This window comes from Schistocerca gregaria, chromosome 6 (genome assembly GCF_023897955.1).
Source record: "Schistocerca gregaria isolate iqSchGreg1 chromosome 6, iqSchGreg1.2, whole genome shotgun sequence".
NCBI lineage: Eukaryota > Metazoa > Arthropoda > Insecta > Orthoptera > Acrididae > Schistocerca > Schistocerca gregaria.
The window spans coordinates 346,021,381-346,045,935 of record NC_064925.1 but is presented as its reverse complement, the minus strand read 5'-3'; the positions used below and the strand labels follow the sequence as shown (position 1 = coordinate 346,045,935).

Sequence of the window (24,555 nt, the reverse complement as noted above, 5' to 3'; positions counted from 1 at the left end):
GTAACATTGAGTAAACCCAAAAGATGGTTGTCAAAAGAGTACAAAACATGACTACTGAATGAGCTAGGTGTAGAAAAAAGCGAAAAAAACATGAATGGGACATAATGTGAATGGGGATAAATGCCTAAAAATTAACTAAAGTCTAATGAAAATACTGTAAGTATACGGGAAAATATCATCCAGAAAAGAATATTATAGCATGGAACTGAAACGCAGAGAATAGAAGAAATATGGTGGATGTGGTGGCTAGTATTTAACGTCCCGGCGACAACGAGGTCATTAGAGACGGAGCGCAAGCTCGGTGTAGGGAAGGATTGGGAAGGAAATCGACTGTGCCCTTTCAAAGGGCATTTGCCTGAAACGATTTAGGGAAATCACGGAAAACCTAAATCAGGATGGCCGGAGACGGGATTGAACCGTCGTCCTCCCGAATGCGAGTCCAGTGTGCTAACCACTGCGCTACCTAGCTTACTGGACAATAGCCCATAGGATAGATTACAGAATTCGGTAGACACCAGCTTTATAAAACCGTTCTAAGTAAAACTCAAAATCCTGTATGATGTGTGTACGTCCGCCTTATCGTTAAAGGCCAATGTGGTGTAAGAAGCCTGTGGGGCTACCAATACACCGGAAAGTGGAAGGCCACAGTACCGAAGAGGAAAACAAAGTAAACACACGACCATCTGCAAGGAGGAAATCGTAACTAGGAGAACAACAGAAGGCTGGTAATCGCTTTACATTACCTTAAAATCCGTAGTTTATTCTATATATAAAAAAGATAAGACATAATTTGCTTTACATTAGTACCTCTGTACGACCCCACCCGTCACTTATCTGGTTTTGGCGTGTGTTCGCCCCAGCTAATTGACTAACAGATCAACAGAGAGTGCAAAACTGCCGCAATATCAGATAACGCAAAAAAGTAATAAGGCCCTGTGACTCCTAATTGAACTGCAGTGGCAGTGTTAACATTAATTGATTCAGATTTGATCATTTTTAATTAAAAAGGGGTGCACATTGATGTTATATTCAGCTATTGAGCACCAGACGCAAATATTGATCATTAAATTAATTAAGAAAGTGACTTGGGATTTCAATTACTTGATTGAAAATAGATGTAGTCGATTAGCACAAATTTATTTTAACTCCCAACCTTCAATCATCACATTACAAGACTCTCCTATCAGGCAGTAGTAATAAATTGCGTTTGCATGGAGTAAAGTGCGATAACTCAAAAGTAATTCCTATTGACTGACCCAGGCGTAACGCGAAGTGCGAGAAGAATTCTACAATACACGGCCCATGAAACCCTCATGGAAACTTTGCTGACGTGATCCAACAGATTATTCAGTGGCCGGAGCGGGTGCAATATCACCGAATACAGCGTGGGGAGAGCGGACGTCGGCCGACCTCGTGGTGCTGCAAGACTGTGCTCGTCTATTCACTCCTAGCTATCTTGCTCAGTAGACAGCTAACCAAAACGTCCTATCTCCAAACTCAGTCGTTCCATTTGCTAAGTCCTAAACTGCAGAGATGCTCACTCTTTCTCAGGCAAGCTGAGTAAAGAATGCCATGTCCGCACTCTAGGCAAGCTGAGAACGGAAGACCATTACGGGGACTTCTCCCAGCCCGCTCTTCGCCTTGGTTTCCCCTCCAGCAAAATCACTTACGCCAATGGCAGCGCAAGGTCGTGTTAATTATGTGTCACTTCCCAGCACCGACCAATGCCTGCTCTGGGAAGTGAACAAATTCCCCCAAAGTTTCCCTTCCTCTCCTCCCAGGCCACCCATCAAGGTTAGCGTCTGCACAAAACACCAATTTTTCCGGAATTCTGACTCCCAGGAGAGTACTTCAAATTCCTTGGTCCTATGTTCCCATTGGAGGCCGGCGTATTTCATTCTGTCGCTCTTCACCTGATTTACTTGAGACTCTGTGGGCTGTGAATTCAGCGTGAAGTTGCTACAGTCACGAACACGCATATTTTGTCCTCTGTTGACCGCTCCACCATAGCTTTGCGCGGCTTGCTCTCATGTTTCACTGAAAATGGGACGACGGACATTTATCAGCAGGTGTACAAGTTCTCCGTCTGCTTCCCGGTACACCAGCATAGGTTCAACCATCCACTCACTGTCACTCATCTTAAGGCAGCTGGAGGCCGCGACCTGTTACCGCTTTCTCAGAGCTTGAGCCGCCCAGCCAGCCACAGTCAACTCTATATATTTCCCTGGGATAAACTAGCCTCCAGTAAATCGACGTGTTTCCACAAAGTTTTCAAGTCAGTCATTTTTGTTCAGCCCTACTGTCAGCTCCACGAGAGTTAGGTGATTTTTAATGACTTCATGTAAGGGCATAGTTCTTGCCATCTTACATAGCCCCTCTCTTCAAATCAATTTTGTAGTACAGGTGATGACTCCTATGGTGTTACCACCTGTGGTACAAAATTAATATCTCCGTAACTGGTATTTTAATCCATTCGTGTGATTAGTTACGGGCGATTTATTACCATTGCCTCCTCTCTGATGCAAACTCCCACTCATTCCTAGAGTACCTGCCTGCAATGACTGGATTTAATGTTAAATATGTGGTCATTATTTAGTCTAATTTTACTTTAATCTCTGCCGATTCCTGAGACAATTATTAGTCAGAGTACTCAAAAGAAAACTACCATTATATTACAAGGACACATGTCACAAAGGGCAAATACACATGTTTAAGCACCTCTGTGCTTGTCATTTGAATGGCAAGATCTGCAATTATAACTTAAGGTCCATTCACTCTCAGTTATCCATCCCTACTCGACTTAAATTACTAAAAACATACATGAACAATATTCGTGTAACATTTTGTGAAGTTGATAGTGGTTGCTCTCATTCAATTATATGTGAACGCGAAATAAAGGTTTTTTTTTGTCTCACTGTCTCTGGACGTTTATATTGTGCATGGTGTAAGTGTCATCTTTACACAATTCAACAAGGTCTGGCCCAGTCCAGTGTCTGGGATTGTGTACACACATGTACCTTTTTTATATATACATATCTACAAAAAACAACTAAAATAACAAGAATCATTGGGTACTGAGCTACCACTGTTGTGTATTTGTAACAAGGTATAAATATGAAATCTTATTCTAACACAAAGAGACGTGGCATGGCAAATATATGACGTTTTAACAAATGGCACATTTATAAAATCATAACCTTCTTATAACATAATTCATAAACAGAACAAATGAGTACTTTACGTTCGTTGAGGTGCATGTTATCCATTTGAATCCACACTGACTCACTCACACAGACGGCACGAGTTTCTTGCAGGAACGGAAGTGACATTAGTTCTGACTAGCATGACTAACGTCTGACAAGAGTGCAACGTCGATTACCGAGATGGCGCCATAGGCTACAGCATCTTCTTGAGGCAGGGTGGCTCTCACCTAATAACTCGTTGTTGACATCTTGTCCGACAGGAACAAGACCCCATCGGTGCATCTATGATCGGTGACCTCTCGCGGCTCAGCCACAGGTTATTGCTACTTCTATAGATGTTTTAGGGCAAGGGAGGGACCGTGATCAGACAAGAGCCTATTTTTTGCTCAGGCCTTCAAAGTAGGTGTCATTAGGCACAAAACGTCAGCTGGGCTGTCGCTCCACCTGACGCGGCGAGCAACAAATATAGAAACCTTCTTGGACCTCTTCATTGCTGCCTCCGATCCGTACCGTGTACAGAGACCAGGATCGACATCTTTGTCGTACACAAAGGTGCTGGATGTCACCTTTCCTTGGTTGCTGAGTTGACCACCGTCCCCGTCGATTCAGGGCGTGGTCTGCATGCCATCACCATCGTCAGCTGTGTGTTCCCCTCATTGCTGTCGTCCTCGTTCCTTGTCAGCTCGTGTGTGGTGTGCCAGGTGTCGTAGCTTCAACTCCCTCTTGCTCAGTTACGCCACCTTAACACACTAAGACAACTAATTTTAGTACATGCAAAGTGATCATGTTTAACCATCAGTACCATACATTTTTTTATTGAAGACAATGAACTTGTTTCATTACAAAAGGAATAATTTTACTTGTTTGTAAATCAACTTCAGGATCAATTAAAATAGAAATGTAACATAACTTTCTTATACATAAACATAAAAATGAACAAGACAACTTGCTTCACAGTCGTTCACACACACACACAGACACACACACACACACACACACACACACACACACACACTCACACACAATCAAGGGATAGGGAATCAAGATTATCTGGACAGGATTCCATAACCATTTCTAACTACCAATTCCTACGACTAACACAATGTTGGCCAACCCGACTACATATCTACTATTTACTACTTTTTATCTCTAATCTTGTTTTTTTCTTCTGAATTTCCTATGTGGCAGACGTGACTCGTATTGCGCCTGCGAACATGTATAAAACACAACAAACTTAGACATGTGTCAGTCTTACCAAGATTTTTGTTGGAAGTTTGGATAGCGTCCTTTATCGTGTTCTATTGCGACACTTCTCTCCTCTATTTTCTTCCCGATTTCTCCTTTTGTCACGAATGGTTTTATAAGGCCTGTGAAGATGTTTCGGGTTAGCAATGTCACGATGGCACAACACAAAGATAGCTCACTGCTCACACTCGCAGTTGTTACACTATCTTGGTATCAACAAGTATTTCTGGCGTATTATTGCTGCTGTTCGCTTTGTAGACGATTACATCCGGTTCTTTTTAGCATGCACTGGGTGCGCCAATTCACGCAACTGCGCATAGCAGTCCACCTCTTACGTATTCAGGGGCATACGAGATGCGTCGGTGCGTCCTCGTAACGACCTACAGGACTGGCCATGTTCTGCCTATGTTCTCCAGTGACGGAGATACAATTAGGGGTAACTTTTCTGTAATTTACAGAGTTCCTAATCTATGTTTTTCTAGGGGTACGCCCAGAAATACTTGGTTTCCATTCGTTAATCATGTGTTTTTACAAAATAATCTAGTGCACTTCACTTTCACAACATCGAGAGGCGAGGCCCACTATACGCGGCGAATTTGTGGCACAACTTCCTTTGCTTGTTTGACAGCCGGTGTGTCTTAATGAGTACCTTTTCCCCAACCACAAATTGTCGTACTCGCGCCCCTTTATCCGCTCGTGCTTTGCGCTTCTCGCCTGCACGTCGGATATTTTGTAGGGCTTCCTCCACGACGCTCCCATGTCGCTGACGTGTTCTTGGAGGAATCTCCACTAACTGACGGAGCCTGTCCGGCGAGTCCCGGTTCTTTTGTACCGTAATTAGAGCTAACATTGTGGTGCTGTGTGGTAACTCATTAATTACTTCCTGGAAATCTTTGATGAAGATGTCCCACGTGGCGTGCTTCTTACTGCAGTACAATCTGCAAAGGTGTCGTAAATCCTTCATTGTTCTTTCAGAGGGATTCGAACTGGGGTGGAAGCGGGATATGAAAACTGGTTTAATTCCATGACTTTCAAGTGTTCTCTTCCATACCTCCGACCTGTACTGTGGCCCATTGTCTGACAAAATATACTCTACTGGCCCTACCTGTGCCAGGAAATCTTTATGTAGCTCCCTGCTCACCGTTGTCCCGGTTGTTCTTTTCAATGGTGTCAGGGTGACGTACTTAGACGTTAATTCTAAGACCACTATGATGTATCTATAAGCCCTTTGTGTGGTTGGTAACGGACCCATGAAGTCCGTCTCCGCTGTTTGTCTTAATTTCTCCGCACTAATGGGGTACAGATGCGGCTGCATGGTTACAGTACTTGTTTTCGCTTTCTGACACTTCTTACATACCGCGAGAACCTTGTATTCGTCTCTCCATGTTTTTGAAGTGACAGACGCTTATTAGTTTCAAGAAGGACTTCCTGGGTCCGAAGTGGGCATAACTGAGATGTGTATACCAGATGAGCTTGTTTATTACTTCCTCTGGCACACACACAACCCACAACGTCTCACCCGGATTTCTTCCGTAAAACAGGACCCCCTTTCTTAACAGATAATGTTGCCTAAGTCTGGCTTGCGTTCTATCTTTCCATTTTTCTTTTATTCCTCTCAGCACAGGATCTTTGTCAATATCACGCTCAATATCACGCATTGTCACTGTGATATAATTTTCAAATGCCACTTTTCATAGATAGAACAAGGAGAAATGTTCTTGTTCCAGTTCTTCAGCCTGATAATCGCTTATCCACAGAGGGGAACGGGATAGTGCATCCGCTATTACATTTGTGGGTCCCGGTACGTAGACTATTGTGAAATTGAATTCCTGGAGGACAGCAACCCATCTCGCAAGCCTCCCATGCGTTAATTTGGCCGTAAGTAAGAACTCCAGAGCTCTATGATCGGTATAGACATGTGTTTTACGTCCGAATAAAAAGTACTTGAACTTCTGGAGCCCCCACACTATCGCGAGAGCCTGCAGCTCGGTTACTGAGTAATTCCTTTCGCTTTTACTCACCACCCGACTCCCGAACGCCATCGTTTTGTCTATCTTTACTCCATATTATTCATATTCTTGGAAGACCATTACGCCCAGCCCGGTTTTCGCGCTATCCGTGGCTATACAGAAGTCATGCGCCAGATCAGGATGTGACAGAATCGGAGCCTTTACCAGAGCTGATTTTGGCATACTGAATTCGCTTTCTGCATCATTGTCCCATAACCACGCCGCATTCTTTCCGGTTTATTGACACAGTCGTGGTGTCGCCAATGCCTCTATATATATGAATTTTTTGTAAAAATTCACGACACCGAGAAAGCCTCTCAGCTGTGTCCTTGTGGTAGGCGTTGCAAATTCTGCGATGACCCTCATTTGCTCTGGGTCTGGCATAATTCCTTCCCCTGAGATGATATGGCCCAAAAAATGTACTTGTTCCTTCAAAACAGGACTTTTTTATATTTACCATCACCCCATGTTTTCTTAATTTGGAGATCACTTCTCCTAAAAGATTGTTGTGAGATTCCCACGTCTTTTCCGCAATGAGGATATCATCAACGTAACATGTTATTCTCTCCCTTAACCCCTCATCCAAAATTGTTCCTAATCCTCTTATAAATGCTGCAGACGAAATATTCAGGCCAAAGGGAAGTCTCTTAAATTGATAGCATCTACCAAATGCGATGAACGTCGTGTATCTTCTACATTCTGGATCCAACTCGATTTCCAGAAGCTGGATTTCAAATCCAGAGAGGAAAACACCGAAACTCCATGTAATTTCGGCAGCAACTCATCGAGCCTCTCGGGTCTGTCGGTTTCCGGAACTATGATCGTATTGATCTGCCGGGAATCTAACACAAGTCAAATTTCCCCGTTCCTTTTTTCTACGACCCTGAGGAGGCTGTTGTATTGTGGCTTTGCTGGCTCTATCACATCCTCGCTTTGCATCCGCTGGAGTACGATAAAAACACGATCTCGGTACGACCACGGGATCGGGTACGGCGGTACTCGGAACGGTTTGTGCCTCTTTACGTCAAATTTATATTGATAGCCCTTTATGAAGCCCGTCTTGGGGAGAAAAACTTCAATATTCCTTCTTAGCGCATTGTCTAATCCTTCTTCGTCTGCGTCTCTTATGACCTTTATGCCCTGCAATTTCTCGCTTATTTCCTTACGTATTTTTACTAACTGTGTTTCTTTCGAAGTACTATTTCGATTGTCCTGCCCGCCGTCGGCTTCACCTGTTGACTCCTCCTGGTTTGGAAACTGTAGTCTGAGACAGCTCGTTTGTGCCTGCCCTGGGATTGCCTGTTCATCGAAACGAAGATGGGTTTTGTCACCCTCTCCTAATGTGACTTCTCCTCGACCCAAATCGATTATGGCTTTGTTCGTTGATAGGAAATCCATACCAATGATAATATCGGTGGACAGTTTAGGAATGACAAAAAGATTAGCAGTCAACCGATGTCCCTGACATTCGAATTCTAAACGTGTCTGTTGAGATATTTCTATACTCTTTCCCATTAATGCACCCCTGACCTTCGTCTTTTGTGTGGCAAGAGTCGGTGGGTTCAGCACATTCTTACATGTCTTAAATACCTCTTCTGAGATCGCTGAAAGCTGGCTTCCACTATCAATTATAGCGGCCACCGTTAAGTCACCTATTTTGATTTTGACCACTGGGTATGTTTCTTTATTTTGTTGCCCTTCCTTTTCTTCGAGGAGTAGCTCGGTGACATCCTCGTATTCGATAATGTTTATGTTACTGACTAGTTCCGAGGTTACGGACGTTTTGCAACTCCTGTCCGCGCTCTGTTCTAGTCATTCGTAATCCTGCCCGTTAAGGTGGGATGTATCAGGCTTCGGAGGGCGGACTTCGACCTCTTCCTGGTTGTTATTTTAGTAACCATAATTCCTGCTCCTTCCCGATTGCTGATTATCGCATCAGGACCTTTGTGATTTACTATGCTGCACCGGAGAGAGTCGCTCTTCTTCCGTGTACCTTCTTTTCGAGTTTACATTACCCTTATTTTGATTTTGGCCGTTGTAGTTCGGTTCTGGCCTACTATCCCACTGGGGTCAATTATTGCGACGGTTGTTATTTTGTTCACGCTGTCGGCGAATCTCCCGCTCCTGTTCCTCTTGAAATGCGAAGTCCAGTTGGCGCAAAATGCCCTTAAATACCTCAGTATCGCTACCACAACGACCGGCAAGTGATTGTTGATGCGAGATGGGAACTTTCATGTAGCGTAATCTGATGATTTCCGCACCGCTACATGGGTTGTCTAGGTACTGGTCCCTTTTTGTCACATTTTCAAAGAATTTGACCGGACTCCATTACTCTGCCCCTCCCATATCTCTGGACAAAATAATTTCTTGTTTGATCCTTTCTTGGGTTTCTTTAGACGAATACTTGCCCAAGAAGGCATTTTTGAACTCTTCGAACGAGACGCTCGTATTCGCTACATTTCTCATGTACTCAGCGGTCGCGCCCTCCATATGGGAGCACACAAAATCCAGCTCGTACATCAATGGCCTAGTGTGGGAGCAAAGATAACTCGAATTGTCCCATAAAAGTTTTTGGATGCAAGCTATTACCTTCGCCCTTGTAGTGATGGAACTTTCGGACTGATAAAAAATGCTTGTAGTCAAACCGGTCATCATTCCAGTTATCATTTCGACCGTTCTTACGATTCGTATGAACTTCGGGACGTGGACTTATTCGTTCCGATACGCTAACGTCATCTCTTACCCTTCGACAGTTGTTCGGTACATGTAATCAGCCGACAGCAATTGTACTCACTGGACTGCTGCGCGCCGTCCGTGTTTACCTCGGTCGTTGCCGCAGAGCTGTGAATCAAGGCGTGGCTCCCGTTGCTTATAGTGTCAACTTTGTCACATCGTGAAGCGGTTATCTGTGTTCCGAAAAGTGACGGTTCAGTCGACGCAGTAATTACACCCTTCTTCTTTCCTGCTGTCTCTGTAATGAGACGTTTTACCTCGTCCTCTAAATTTCATTTTAATGTTGCCACCTCCTCTTTCAGCATCTCGTTAGGCCCTCTGTCCGGTTGCTCTTGTTGCTTTTCTTCGACACGTTTTATCCGGCTTTGTGGCCTTGATAACATGACCCTTCCTACTTCTGTCGTGCTTCGCGTGGAGTTCCGAGTTTCTCTCGCTATTTTCCTAGCACCTTTCGCAATTAATTTGGCTTCATTTGCCGTTCGTTTGATGATGGCAATCTCTTTCTCTATTTTGACGCCGAGATTCTTTACCTCCTCTTTTACTTGCTCTTTCAACTCCGGATTCGCCTTTTTTATTTCGGCATTAAGGTTGGCGCTCTGCTCGAAGTTCACCGTTTGCATCTGTTGCAACAGATCCGTAATGTTTTTGATCCTCGTTCTTTTGTGGTTGAAAATGATACTCTTCTTCTCTGTTCTGAGGAACCCTTCGATATCTTGACAAGTACCGTCTCCGCGCCCCCGTCGGATCACTTGTCAGTGAATCGTTTGATAATGGTCTGACACCGTTTTGTCCCAACACACTCTGGCTTCTTAGGCTGGATCTTCCATAATTATGCATTAATCCTGTACTCCCTGCGTCCCCCGAGCTCTCAGTATCACTACCTGAATCAATGTCCTTGATATTCAGCGGACTAAACCAGTCGTGAGACGCAGTTTCAGGGAGTTGCAACTCGCACTCGCCACGCTCATGGGTAGAGCTTTCCCTACTACTCAACTCTGTATACTTCTGTGGGATAAACTATCCTCCAGTAAATCGACTCGTTTCCACAAAATTTTCATGTCAGTCATTTTTGTTCAGCCCTACTGTTCGCTTAACGTGAGTTAGGTGATCCTTAATGACTTCATGCAAGGGGCATATTTCTTGCCATCTTACACCTCAACACTATAAAGTCACTAAAGGAGTAGTATCTGAATATTTCACAGCTGCCAGATTAACGTGAAAACCAGAAGCCACGAGCGAGAATTAAGATAAAATTCGGTAGGATATTGTAGTGTCCCATTATCTGATTATTCAAAGCTGAAACTGGGGCTCACTTCAATGTCTTCATGATGTGTATTTCTTCCAAAACATTCAAAATATTTCCTTTCGTTTTCTTATATATAATAATATATAATAACAAATTCTTTTCTCTGTTGAAAGCAGAGTGACTTGTTGCTTTTACATGAACTGAGGTAGCCGATTAGGGGCAGGTGGGGCTTAGGTGATCTTTATATTAAAACTGCACCCAGTCTGACCGATATATTTCTGGGGGCAGTCACTCTAGACAATGACATAAGCCCCAGAGCCCTGTCTGAGCACTATTTGATCAGATGGAAGCAACACTGTGGTTGAATCAATAATGTCGATCGGACAGAGCGGACGTATCTTTTCTTACTGTTGTTGTTGTTGTGGTCTTCAGTCCTGAGACTGGTTTGATGCAGCTCTCCATGCTACTCTATCCTGTGCAAGCTTCTTCATCTCCCAGTACCTACTGCAACATACATCCTTCTGAATCTGCTTAGTGTACTCATCTCTCGGTCTCCCTCTACGATTTTTACCCTCCACACTGCCCTCCAATGCTAAATTTGTGATCCCTTGATGCCTCAAAACATGTCCTACCAACCGATCCCTTCTTCTAGTCAAGTTGTGCCACAAACTTCTCTTCTCCCCAATCCTATTCAATACCTCCTCATTAGTTACGTGATCTATCCACCTTATCTTCAGTATTCTTCTGTAGCACCACATTTCGAAAGCTTCTATTCTCTTCTTGTCCAAACTAGTTATCGTCCATGTTTCACTTCCATACATGGCTACACTCCAAACAAATATTTTCAGAAATGACTTCCTGACACTTAAATCTATATTCGATGTTAACAAATTTCTCTTCTTCAGAAACGCTTTCCTTGCCATTGCCAGTCTACATTTTATATCCTCTCTACTTCGACCATCATCAGTTATTTTACTTCCTAAATAGCAAAACTCCTTTACTACTTTAAGTGTCTCATTTCCTAATCTAATTCCCTCAGCATCACCCGATTTAATTGGACTACATTCCATTATCCTCGTTTTGCTTTTGTTGATGTTCATCTTATATCCTCCTTTCAAGACACTGTCCATTCCGTTCAACTGCTCTTCCAAGTCCTTTGCCGTCTCTGACAGAATTACAATGTCATCGGCGAACCTCAAAGTTTTTACTTCGTCTCCATGAATTTTAATACCTACTCCAAATTTTTCTTTTGTTTCCTTTACTGCTTGCTCAATATACAGATTGAATAACATCGGGGAGAGGCTACAACCCTGTCTCACTCCTTTCCCAACCACTGCTTCCCTTTCATGCCCCTCGACTCTTATGACTGCCATCTGGTTTCTGTACAAATTGTAAATAGCCTTTCGCTCCCTGTATTTTACCCCTGCCACCTTTAGAATTTGAAAAAGAGTATTCCAGTCAACATTGTCAAAAGCTTTCTCTAAGTCTACAAATGCTAGAAACGTAGGTTTGCCTTTTCTTAATCTTTCTTCTAAGATAAGTCGTAAGGTCAGTATTGCCTCACGTGTTCCAACATTTCGACGGAATCCAAACTGATCCTCCCCGAGGTCCGCATCTACCAGTTTTTCCATTCGTCTGTAAAGAATTCGCGTTAGTATTTTGCAGCTGTGACTTATTAAACTGATAGTTCGGTAATTTTCACATCTGTCAGCACCTGCTTTCTTTGGGATTGGAATTATTATATTCTTCTTGAAGTCTGAGGGTATTTGGCCTGTCTCATACATCTTGCTCACCAGCTGGTAGAGTTTTGTCATGACTGGCTCTCCCAAGGCCGTCAGTAGTTCTAATGGAATGTTGTCTACTCCGGGGGCCCTGTTCCGACTCAGGTCTTTCAGTGCTCTGTCAAACTCTTCACGCAATATCGTATCACCCATTTCGTCTTCATCTACATCCTCTTCCATTTCCATAATATTGTCCTCAAGTACATCACCCTTGTATAAACCTTCTATATACTCCTTCCACCTTTCTGCCTTCCCTTCTTTGCTTAGAACTGGGTTGCCATCTGAGCTCTTGATATTCATACACGTGGTTCTCTTCTCTCCAAAGGTCTCTTTAATTTTCCTGTAGGCAGTATCTATCTTACCCCTAGTGAGATAAGCCTCTACATCCTTACATTTATCCTCTAGCCATCCCTGTTTAGCCATTTTGCACTTCCTCTCGATCTCATTTTTGAGACGTTTGTATTCCTTTTTGCCTGCTTCATTTACTGCATTTTTATATTTTCTCCTTTCATCAATTAAGTTCAATATTTCTTCTGTTACCCAAGGATTTCTAGCAGCCCTCGTCTTTTTACCTACTTTATCCTCTGCTGCCTTCACTACTTCATCCCTCAGAGCTACCCATTCTTCTTCTACTGTATTTCTTTCCCCCATTCCTGTCAATTGTTCCCTTATGCTCTCCCTGAAACTCTGTACAACCTCTGGTTCTTTCAGTTTATCCAGGTCCCATCTCCTTAAATTCCCACATTTTTGCAGTTTCTTCTTACTGAGGACTTCTATATTCTCAACAGATAAACCTGAAGATGCGTCTATACTGACGTGAAACCGGGAGTTGCGAATAAAGCACATTCGTGCAGCTATGCGGTTTCGAAAACACCTCATCGTTCGTGATTTTTTAATTTTTCTAATTTTAATAGCAATTTAAATGGTTATTGTATGTTGTGTGTTTTTCATTGTTATTCACAATGTCTCTGAGCTCTGGCTCCACTCCCCAGAAAGTTGTTTACATATAAACGTGTTTGCAGCGACGAAAGATAAATTATTATTTAACACATCGGTCGTTGGCATTGAACAGAAGATACAAATAAGCAAAATTTGATACTGCATTATGCGGTAGCATATGTATAGTACTACGAGTTTCATTTATGGTTTCCTCACACATTCTTGCACAATCATCCAAAATGAAGTCATTATCTCAGGACCTTGACGCCCACTACAATGTCTCACTGGTCTTAAAATTGGGTCGTGTCAAGGGCGAAATAGATTTTCAGTTCGACAGAATAAAATCAAACAGACAATTTTCAACCAGAACCGAGAAGAAGGAAGAGAGGTTGCTTTAAATATATTTACAGCGATACAGGACAACCGTGAGTTCTATTTATAAACGTCGATCTCGATGAGTAAGCTTTGTCTTCTGCTAGCGTCTCTCCCTCTTTTCATGTTGGCAGTGGGCCAGTGTACGAAACGGTTTCCCATCAGTCATGTTGTCCCAGATGCCAAGCCCCTGACAGTTACAGCTGCAAACATCTTGGTTAGAGCAGCAGTAAAATTTGTTTGAATACTTATTGACTATCCGCGCGAATTGCGGCCACTGCGGCAGATGTGTAAATAAAGATACGCACAAGTTCAGTAGACGTAGTGTTCTGTATTTACTGGTGCACTGGCTCTAAAACTTGAAGAGTATGGCGCGACATAATCTATGTTAATGCGAAAGTATATTTTGTTTTACTAATTTAAGGATTACTGAGTGTTAGTATTCTAGTTGTTTAAGCATTAAGCAATTCATTTATACTTTTCATATCGTCAACAACAGTTCCCCTGATTGAGGAGATTATTTTTCAGACACGAGTAATTAGGTGTAAATAAATCTAAAAGCGGTAATAAATAACCGTCCTACTATTTCTACCGAGTTATTTGTTCTTCGAAAATCAGGTTAATTCACTTGCCTACAATTGAGTGCAAGGTGTCAATCTGTTCTGAGTTGTAATGCGCGCTCGGTGAACAACAAACAGCCTGGCAGTTTATGGGCTACTATTAAATGAAAGGGCTTTTGTTTATAATTAAATAACTTATTTTTCCTTTAAAGTTATTTCATTCTGAACTTCGGTTTCAACATTTGCTTACATACAATACGCGCAGTAAATTTTTCACTGTTAATGTATTACATTTTCATATATATATATATATATATATATATATATATATATATATATATATATATATATATCGGGGACTGATGACCACAAATGTTAAATCCCACAGTGCTCAGAGCCATTTGAACCATTTTTCCACTTCCCCTAAACCACTGGGGTGTATCAGACAGATTTGGTACACATATCATTTTCTGTCAGGCAACAATCGCTCTGGGTACGGACCACCTGACATGGTTCTGGAGATGCGACATCATAAACAATGGAATGCATGAAAAACTTCTGCATCATGCAGGAACTTTAAACGTATTACTTCTGTGTTAGTAACTGTATTCGCAACAAATTTCGCGGACGGTATCCAAAGATCTATGAAGATGCGTCTACAAAAGTATATCATGGTACCACAAGCAGCTCAGGAGATAATATAAATAAACGTCAGTGAAAAGCTGCTGCACTATAAATAAACTTTTAGTACATGCATTCTTTATCACTAAGACATCCGTACAGTCGAGTCAGTCGAGTCAAACTAAAGAAATACCTGACCCCTGTCAGGGCTTTTGACAGCTTTCAACTGTGAAGCGCAAGTCTCTACAGAGCAATGAAAAACCTTAACATAAAAATTAGTACAAAATCGCGTTGTAGACATGCGAAGCAGCTACGCCCAACGTACGGAAACTGCATACCGTACTTACACATTTGTATATTATGCATATTTCTTTGTACGATCTTTTCACAAATTAAAAGGTATTTTCACAAATACTTGGAAATGAAATTTTTTCGGTACTTAACAACAAGTACTTTTCGGTTTCGTGTCTAATAGAAATTATACTCTGAAGAGCCAAAGAAAGTGATATAGGCATATTCAAATACAGAGACATGTTAACAGACAGAATATGGCGCAGCGGTCGGCACTATCTATAGAAGAGAACTAGTGTCTGGCGCAGTTGTTAGGTAGGTTACTGCTGCTACAATGGCGTGTTATCAAGATTTAAGTGAGTTTGAACGTGGTGTTATAGTCGGCTCACAAGCGATGGAACACAGCATCTCCGAGGTAGCAATGAAGTGGGGATTTTCCGGTACTACCATTTCACGAGCGTACCGTGAATATCAGGAACCCGGTAAAACATCAAATCTCCGACATCGCTGAGTCCCGGAAAAGATCCTGCAAGAATGCGACTAGCGACGATTGAAGAGAATCGTTCAATGTGACGGAAGTGCAGCCATTCCGCAAACTGGTGCAGATTTCAATGCTGGGCCATCGACAAGTGTCAGTGTGCGAACCATTCAACAAAATATCATCGATAAGTGGTTTTGGAGCCGAAAGCATACTCGAGTACCCTTGAGGACTGCACAACACAAAGATTATGCCTTACCTGGGACGTCAACATTGACATCGGACTGTTGACGACTGGAAACAAGTTGTCCGGTTAGACAAGCCTATCTTTAAATTGTATCGAGCGGATGGACGTGTACGACTATGTAGACAACCTCATAAATGGTTCAAATGGCTCTGAGCACTATGGGACTTAACATCTTTGGTCATCAGTCCCCTAGAACATAGAACTACTTAAACCTAACTAACCTAAGGACATCACACACATCCATGCCCGAAGCAGGATTCGAACCTGCGACGGTAGCAGTCACGCGGTTCCGGACTGCGTGCCTAGAACCGCGAGACCACCGCGGCCGGCACCTCATAAATCCATGGAACCTGCAGGTTAGCAGGGGACTGTTCAAGCTGGTTGAGGTTCTGTAATGGTGTGGGGAATGTGCAGCAGGAGTGATATGGGACCTCTGATACATCTAGATAATACTCTGACAGGTGACACGTGCGTAAGCAACTATCTTATCACCTGTATGCATTCATGTAGATTGTGCATTACTTGGCCAATTCCAGCAAGATAATGCAACTCTCCAAACGTCCAGAATTGCTACAGAGTGGCTCCAGGAAAACTGTCCTGAGTCTAAACACTTCCGCTGGCACCACATTCCCCAGACTTGAACATTATTGAGCATATCGGGGATGCTTTGCAACGTGCTGTTCAGAAGAAATATCCATACCCTTGTACTCTTAAGGATTTATGGACAGCACTGCAGGATTCATGGTGTCATTTCCTTCCAGCACTAATTCAGACATTAGTTGAATCCATGCCACGTCGTGTTAAGGCACTTCTGCGTACTCGCGGGGGCTCTATAATAGTAGGCAGGTGTACCAGTTCCTCACAGGGTGAGTCACCTAACACTATCGCTGGATATATTTCGTAATCCACATCACATACTGACAAATCGATTCCACAGACCGAACGTGAGGAGAGGGGCTAGTGTAATTGGTTAATACAAACCATAAAAAATGCACGGAAGTATGTTTTTCAACACAAACATACGTTTTTTTAAATGGAACCCCGTTAGTTTTGTTAGCACATCTGAACATATAAACAAATACGTAATCAGTGCCGTTTGTTGCATTGTGAAATGTTAATTACATCCGGAGATATTGTAACCTAAAGTTGACGCTTGAGTACCACTCCTCCGCTGTTCGATCGTGTGTATCGGAGAGCACCGGGGAACGGTGATGGACCTTAGGTACAGAAGAGACTGGAACAGCACATTACGTCCACATGCTAACACCTTTTTTTGGTCTTTTTCACTGACACACATGTACATTACCATGAGGGGTGAGGTACACGTACACACGTGGTTTCCGTTTTCAATTACGGAGTGGAATAGAGTGTGTCCCGACATGTCAGGCCAATGGATGTTCAATGTGGTGGCCATCATTTGCTGCACAGAATTGCAATCTCTGGCGTAATGAATGTCGTACACGCCTCAGTACATCTGGTGTAATGTCGCCGCAGGCTGCCACAATACGTTGTTTCATATCCTTTGGGGTTGTAGGGACATCACGGTACACATTCTCCTTTAACGTACCCCACAGAAAGAAGTTCAGAGGTGTAAGATCGGGAGAACGGGCTGGCCAATTTATGCGTCCTCCATGTCCTATGAAACTCCCGTGGAACATCCTGTCAAGGGTCAGCATAGTGTTAATTGCAGAATGTGCAGGTGCACCATCATGCTGATACCACATATGTCGACGCGTTTCCAGTGGTACATTTTCGAGCAACGTTGGCAGATCATTCTGTAGAAACGCGATGTATGTTGCAGCTGTTTGGGCCCCTGCAACGAAGTGAGGACCAATGAGGTGGTCGCCAATGATTCCGCACCATGCATTTACAGTCCACGGTCACTGTCGCTCTACCTGTCTGAGCCACCGAGGACTGTCCACGGACCAGTAATGCATGTTCCGTAGATTCACTCGTTTGTGAAACCCGCTTCATTGGTAAACAGGTAGAACTGCAGCGCATTCTCTGTTAATGCCCATTGACAGAATTGCACAAGATGATTAAAGTCATCACCATGTAATTGCTGATGTAGCGACACATGAAACGGGTGAAAGCGGTGACGATGCAGTATGCGCATGACACTACTTTGACTCAGTCCACCGGCTCTCGCAATGTCCCGTGTACTCAAGGGTGGGTTCATGGCAACAGCAGCTAACACACCAACTGCACCCGCTTCTCCTGTGACGGGCCTGTTACGGATCCGTTTGCGTGCTACGACCATACCTGTTGCATACAGTTGGCGGTAGATGTTTTGCAATGTGCGGCACGTTGGATACTCTCTGTCCGGGTACCGTTCTGCATACACCCTGCAAGCTTCAGCTGCATTTCGTCGACACTCGCCTTAGAGGAGTATCATCTCCGCCTTTTCAGAGTTCGAATACACCATGGTCACAGTTCCAAAACAGTACACTATCACAGACATCTGGTAACACGGTGTACTACAGTTGGTCTGCGTGCGGAGACGAATGCAGAATAACAATAGCAGCAAGCGCTACATGCGGACACTGCGACAGCTAGACCAAACCACAACAGTGCACTACAGCCACACTCGTAAACACGGTCGTCATCGTAAATATGTCCCTGCAGATGCTGCTCGCCGACCGTGGCCCATGTTCGTTACAACACGCAACTGAACGTCGGAGGTTTCAAGCGTCAACTTTAGGTTACAATATCTCCGGATGTAATTAACATTTTACAATGCAACAAACGGCACTGATTACGTATTTGTTTATATGTTCAGATGCGCTAACAAAACTAACGTGGTTCCATTTAAAAAAAGTAGGTTTGTGTTAAAAAACATACTTCCGTGCATTTTTGTATGGTTTGTATTAAACAATAACACTAGTATATGTATATCATCAGCTTTACCTTGTGTTACGTGAACAGTTACAGCCATACATGCATCAGGTTTCGTATCTTGTTTGGGGCATATTGTTCCAGAATTAAATTTTAAATAGTCCACTTTTCCTGTCCCGGCTTTTTTGTTAACTGACCACGGTTTCGATTGCACTACGGCACTATTCATCAGAATAAGAAGTTATATGGAATAAGTAAAAATATAATGACATGGACTGAAATAATATACACTATTATGAGAATTAGTTAGGTTTTCTTTTGTAAAATTAAGTTTCAAAAAAATATTAATGAATTCTATGACATTGATTTAAACAGGCTGACATTAATTTGACAAAATAAAACCTAACTAATTCTCATAATAGTGTATATTATTTCAGTCCATGTTATTAAATTTTTAGGTATTAGATGTAATTTTTTATTCTGATGAAGATTGGCAATGGAACCGTGGTCAACTGACAAAATGAGACACTGAAATGAGACACTTAAAGTAGTAAAGGAGTTTTGTTATTTGGGGAGCAAAATAACTGATGATGGTCGAAGTAGAGAGGATATAAAATGTAGACTGGCAATGGCAAGGAAAGCGTTTCTGAAGAAGAAAAATTTGTTAACATTGAGTATAGGTTTAAGTGTCAGGAAGTCGTTTCTGAAAATATTTGTATGGAGTGTTGCCATGTATGGAAGTGAAACGTGGACGATAAATAGTTTAGACAAGAAGAGAATAGAAGCTTTCGAAATGTGGTGCTACATAAGAATGCTGAAGATTAGATGGGTAGATCACATAACTAATGAGGAGGTATTGAATAGAATTGGGGAGAAGAGGAGTTTGTGGCACAACTTGACTAGAATTAGGGATCGGTTGGTAGGACATGTTCTGAGACATCGAGGGATCACCAATTTAGTATTGGAGGGCAGCGTGGAGGGTAAAAATCGTAGAGGGAGACCAAGAGATAAATACACTAAACAGATTCAGAAGAATGTAGGCTGCAGTAGGTACCGGGAGATGAAGAAGCTTGCACAGGATAGAGTAGCATGGAGCGCTGCATCAAACCAGTCTCGGGACTGAAGACCACAACAACAACAACAGGTTGCTGGATCAGAGCCAATCAAATGTTTAAAATTTTAAGATTCCTACTTGCCCAGCTATCTAAGGCTATTACGAAATACAAAGACTTGAAAATGAAAATTTTGAATACAGGTATGGTAGTTGATTTTAATAAACAATTTGAAGCGAAGGGCTTGTACCTAATTATTAGTGCAAAAAATCTTGTCTGAAAAATAAGTGCCCTGTATACTAAGAAGGATGCTTTAAATGAAAAAGCTTATTATTTGTACTTAGAATTAACAAAAAATTTTAAGGTTCATTATAATATTCAAATTGACGATTTTTGGTTCCACATTAACGAAAGCTTAGACAACTGTAGACAAAACATTTTCATTAGACATGAAAAGAAATTAAGCAAACTGCAGTGCCTTCTGCCTGTAAAATAAAGTAATCTGCCTAGTTTTCTTTTAAAAAAAAAATCATAAATTCCATGACAGGGTTTTAAATGAAACTGAATTAATTTTACAAAAGAAAACCTACCTAATTCTCATAATATTGTATATTATTTCAATCCATGCCATTATGTCTTTAGGTATTCTATGTGACTTTTTATTCTGATAAAGAGTGTCCTAGTACAATCGAAATCGTGGACAGTTGACAAAAATTTTGTCGAACCGAAGCAGCTGTATTGACGTCCTGTAATTAAATAGCTTATGTTTGCTGGGTCACAGCCAATCAAACGTTAAAATTTCAACAACCAAACACAATTTTCGTTGATTGTGGCGAATAAACAGCGATCCTTCGGCCTCGATTTTGGACGGAATATAAACGAAGACATTTGTCGAGACATTTGCAGGCAATTCAAGATGTGATTGTATTCGCCTTTTATAACCGTAATTTGGCGAGAATAGATTTGCGTTGATGTTGCTTTCTTACTTGATTTAGACGCCTTTAACTGTATTAAATGTTTGATGTTGAAAATGTGGCTACATTCACCTTACCGAAATGCCAGTGGATACTATAGCGCTTCGTAATGTGTGTTTCAGTAACGCAAAATCCGGCACATGTACCTCAGTATTATTTTAGCTACGTACAAAACTGGATGATTTGTCACTAAAGTGTCAAACTGCAAGCAAGTTATTACACAACCTAATGCAAACTACAAAAACGAGCCCGGAGAAACGAAACAGAACAAGTAAGAATTTGCTGTTATTTCAGAATGAATGCAACGGACAAGAGAAGGTCGAAGTGAAGGATAACGTGAGGTATTGAAGAAGAAGCGAGAATTAGAGTACGTTGAAATCGATACAGAGAATAAGACGACAACAATTACGGAAGTACATAGACAGCGAAAGATGGAACAAAGTTTGCGAAAATCGACAGATCGAAACACACAGGAATTGCAGCTCGGAAGTTGCGGAGTTTCATTATCATCCCTTAAAAGAATACGGTAAGCATGAGCATGTCATCATACGGAAAATGGAGACGTCATCCGGAAACGTGACGCAAGGATATTCCCCAAGCAATTGCTGTATGAGTGCACGGTCAAATAATCAGCATTAGAAATGCCACCGAGAGATTTATATGCTTATAAGGCCAGAAAGATACTAGAATAAAACACTTTCTACAAAACATGCGCTGTTATAAAGCTTAGTTCCCAATGACATCCTCGGGGGCTATACTCATACACAACGAAGACCATTTCTCACCAGTTTTTAATGTCTACGGACAAAAATTTATTACTGATGGGGCTCGCTACTGCCAACACCAAATGAAACTTCGAAATTCCTGAAAATATATTTTGCCAATGGCGAGCAACTCGAATTGGACCAGCGTTGCACCAACAGACACTATCCACGACGGGAAATCGACCAGAAAGTACAACTACTCCTTAACCACAATCAACTGATCAAAATGTTCAAGACTTTTCTTGAAGGAATGGTCTCAGACCACTACAAGATCATCATTCAGGCCTACAGAGACTCTATCTCGTCCGCATATGTCTGCTTCTCACCGGCACACTCTGCCACTCATAACATTTTTAAGCATGCTCAGGCTTCTCGTAAAAAGTGTTAGAAAGAGATTCCATCTTGCCATATGTTTCTTCCGCTAGCTCCCTCCCATAGACAGTCACGCGAGCGCTACTAGTCTTACTTATTGTACATAGCAATGTTACGAACATACAGCTGACTTTTACCTTCTCATAACTCTTAAGGTACGCATTTTAGAGCTCATGCTTACTAGATTTTTTTATTGTTTCGGTCCATACTACCACACACTGAAAGGAGTACAGCTGCCTTTAATTACCTCCGATACACAACATCGAGGCGTTCGATTGATCCGCCTCTACTTCATGATTGCCGGCCGCGGTGGTCTCGCGGTTCTAGGCGCGAAGTCCGGAACCGTGCGACTGCTACGGTCGCAGGTTCGGACCCTGCCTCGGGCATGGATGTGTGTGATGTCCTTAGGTTAGTTAGGTTTAAGTAGTTCTAAGTTCTAGGGGAATAATGACCACAGCAGTTGAGTCCCATAGTGCTCAGAGCCATTTTTGAACTTCATGATTCTCTGTTAATCTGAAGACATTCACACTAACTGGGTAGCCATCGAAATTGAGATCATTTCTTAAAAACCATCTATGGTTCTGTAACGTTAGCAGTATCCGTTCCTGCAAGTACTGTTCATGTTAGAATGATCTTGTGGTCAGAACCACAAGTGACCACTGCCTTGTTTCATATTTTAGATCTCATATTCATATTGCAGCATTTGAACGTAAATAACCCTAATTCTTGATATTAGTATCGCAAAGCTTGATGCTTGTAGCTCTGTAACATATATCGGTTGTATGTACGTACGTACTGTCTGTCGGAGGGCGGCTTACTGCATACGTACGCAAAATTTAAGCAGGCTACATTTCACAGAAATAAAGTATATTCTAAGACCATCTCAGCTATAATTTCGTTCTGTTAAGCTTTTAGTTTTATTGGTAAGAATATTGGGGAGTACTTTCTGGATGGTAGATATTTCCACCAGCCAAATTATCAGTTGTACACAGGTTGCTAAACCAGAATGAATATGAGAATTTAACTTACAGCGACAGCAGGGCAACCTTTCGAAAACGTTTAACCCGTCTGCAGTGAGCTTCCCGTAACAAACAGCAAGGAAGCCTTGTTTCCCATTGCCCATTCAACTCGAACACAACGGAAACCTTTTTCAAGAGCTCTTACGTGCCTAGATGGTGACGACATATGATTATTTCGTGTAGTAAGTATACGAGAGGAGAATCTGAAAGAACTTGTAGGTAGATGGAGCAGACATTAATCGCTAGAAGTGTGGTGAATATCCGTTCATTCTCTGTTACCACGTCCAACAGTCGTTGTCTAGATCGTTACCGCAAAATTGGTGATGGAAGTTATCGTCTGCGGAGACGAGCTTTTGACCTTATTTATCTAGTCAGTCTTGGAGACGCAAAAACTGATTTATCATCCCCTCTTTCTTTAGAAACTACATATTCAACGTGTGAGGTAAGAGCTTCGTTTCGACATAAATCTGAATGTTCCGCTTTCCAAATGTTTCTCACAATCTTGTATTATTTTAGGATGACAGCTTTTCCGCGTTGTTCCCTTTCTAGTACTATCGTCGCTGTACGATGAACCTAAAGTATTGTTTATGTAGAAGTGCAGCAACAGGCATTATTTGAAAGGAGAAATACACCATCTGACAGAAAAAGTGAAGCGCCCAGAGAGAAGAAGGAAACGAAATGGAGCTTCGCAGATTGAGAGGTTATGTGATTACAAAATGGAACCGAATTTACAAAGAACTTGCCTGAATGAGACAAGTCATCAGTATGACGCGCATCTGTCTAGCCTGGCTGCATTCACTGATTGGGTTGTTAAGCCGTTGTACCATCTGCTCAGGCAAGCAGGTCTCCAACTGTTGTAACTTGTCCTTTATATCATGGATACTGGCACAGGGACGGATATGACGTCTGATCCCACACGTGATCGGTAAGGGACAGATTTGGGCATCTCCGTGCCCAAAAGAGTACCTCAACATCACGCAGACTATTCATAGCGACACGTGCTACACATGGAAGAGAATTTTCATGTTGAAAAATGGCACCAAGATTGTGTCGCATGAGAGATAACACATAAGGGCGCAGGATGTCCGTGATGAACCGTTGTCCAGTCAAAGTTCCCTCCATCAGTACCAGCAGTTACCCGAAGCCATACCTGGTGACTTCACACGTCATGATAACAGGGGAACATTGCTGTAGTGCTCCAAAATATTGGAAGAATGGGACCTCTATCCAGGTCGCCGCCATACACGTCGACGGTGGTCATCCGGGATAGTGCTGAACCGCGATTTATCGCTGAACACAGTGCGACTCCATTCATCAGCAGTGAGTGCTTCCTGGTCGTGGCACCACTCCAGACGCAGCCATTTGTGTTGTTGTATTAAGGACTGCCTACGCATGGGACGATAATTCACTAGTTGAGCTGCTGCTAGTCTCCAATCAGTGATGCGGTATGGCGCAGAATGTTCCAGGTAGTCCATTACTTCTTCACAGGTAACAGATGATAATGGGTTACGATGTGCTTGATGCACAATAGGGCGATCCCTCCTTGTGGTGGTCGGACATGTTTGACCGGAAGCTTGCCGACAAAAACACCTGCCCTCACCTTCCCTGAAATGTGACACAGGGCCACCTGTGACATTCCAATGCCTCACAAACCTGGTTATTGGACGATTCGAAGAGGCGGCCAAATGGAGATCCACAATGACGCCCCTTTCGAACTGTGTCAGATTTTGATAACGCTTTTTGACGAGCGCACGCAACATCTTCTTGTGCTCACTCAACATCCGACACTGTTCACCCCTCTTATGTACCCCATC

At 42.5% G+C, this 24,555-nt stretch overlaps 1 non-coding gene across 1 annotated transcript; it reads right to left on the bottom strand.

Annotated features, from left to right (window-relative positions):
• Nucleotides 1–396: 396 nt before the first annotated feature.
• Trnaa-cgc (transfer RNA alanine (anticodon CGC)) lies at nt 397–469 on the bottom strand. Its single transcript has one exon. It is a non-coding gene; the product is annotated as a tRNA-Ala (tRNA).
• Between the last annotated feature and the right edge of the window lie 24,086 nt (nt 470–24,555).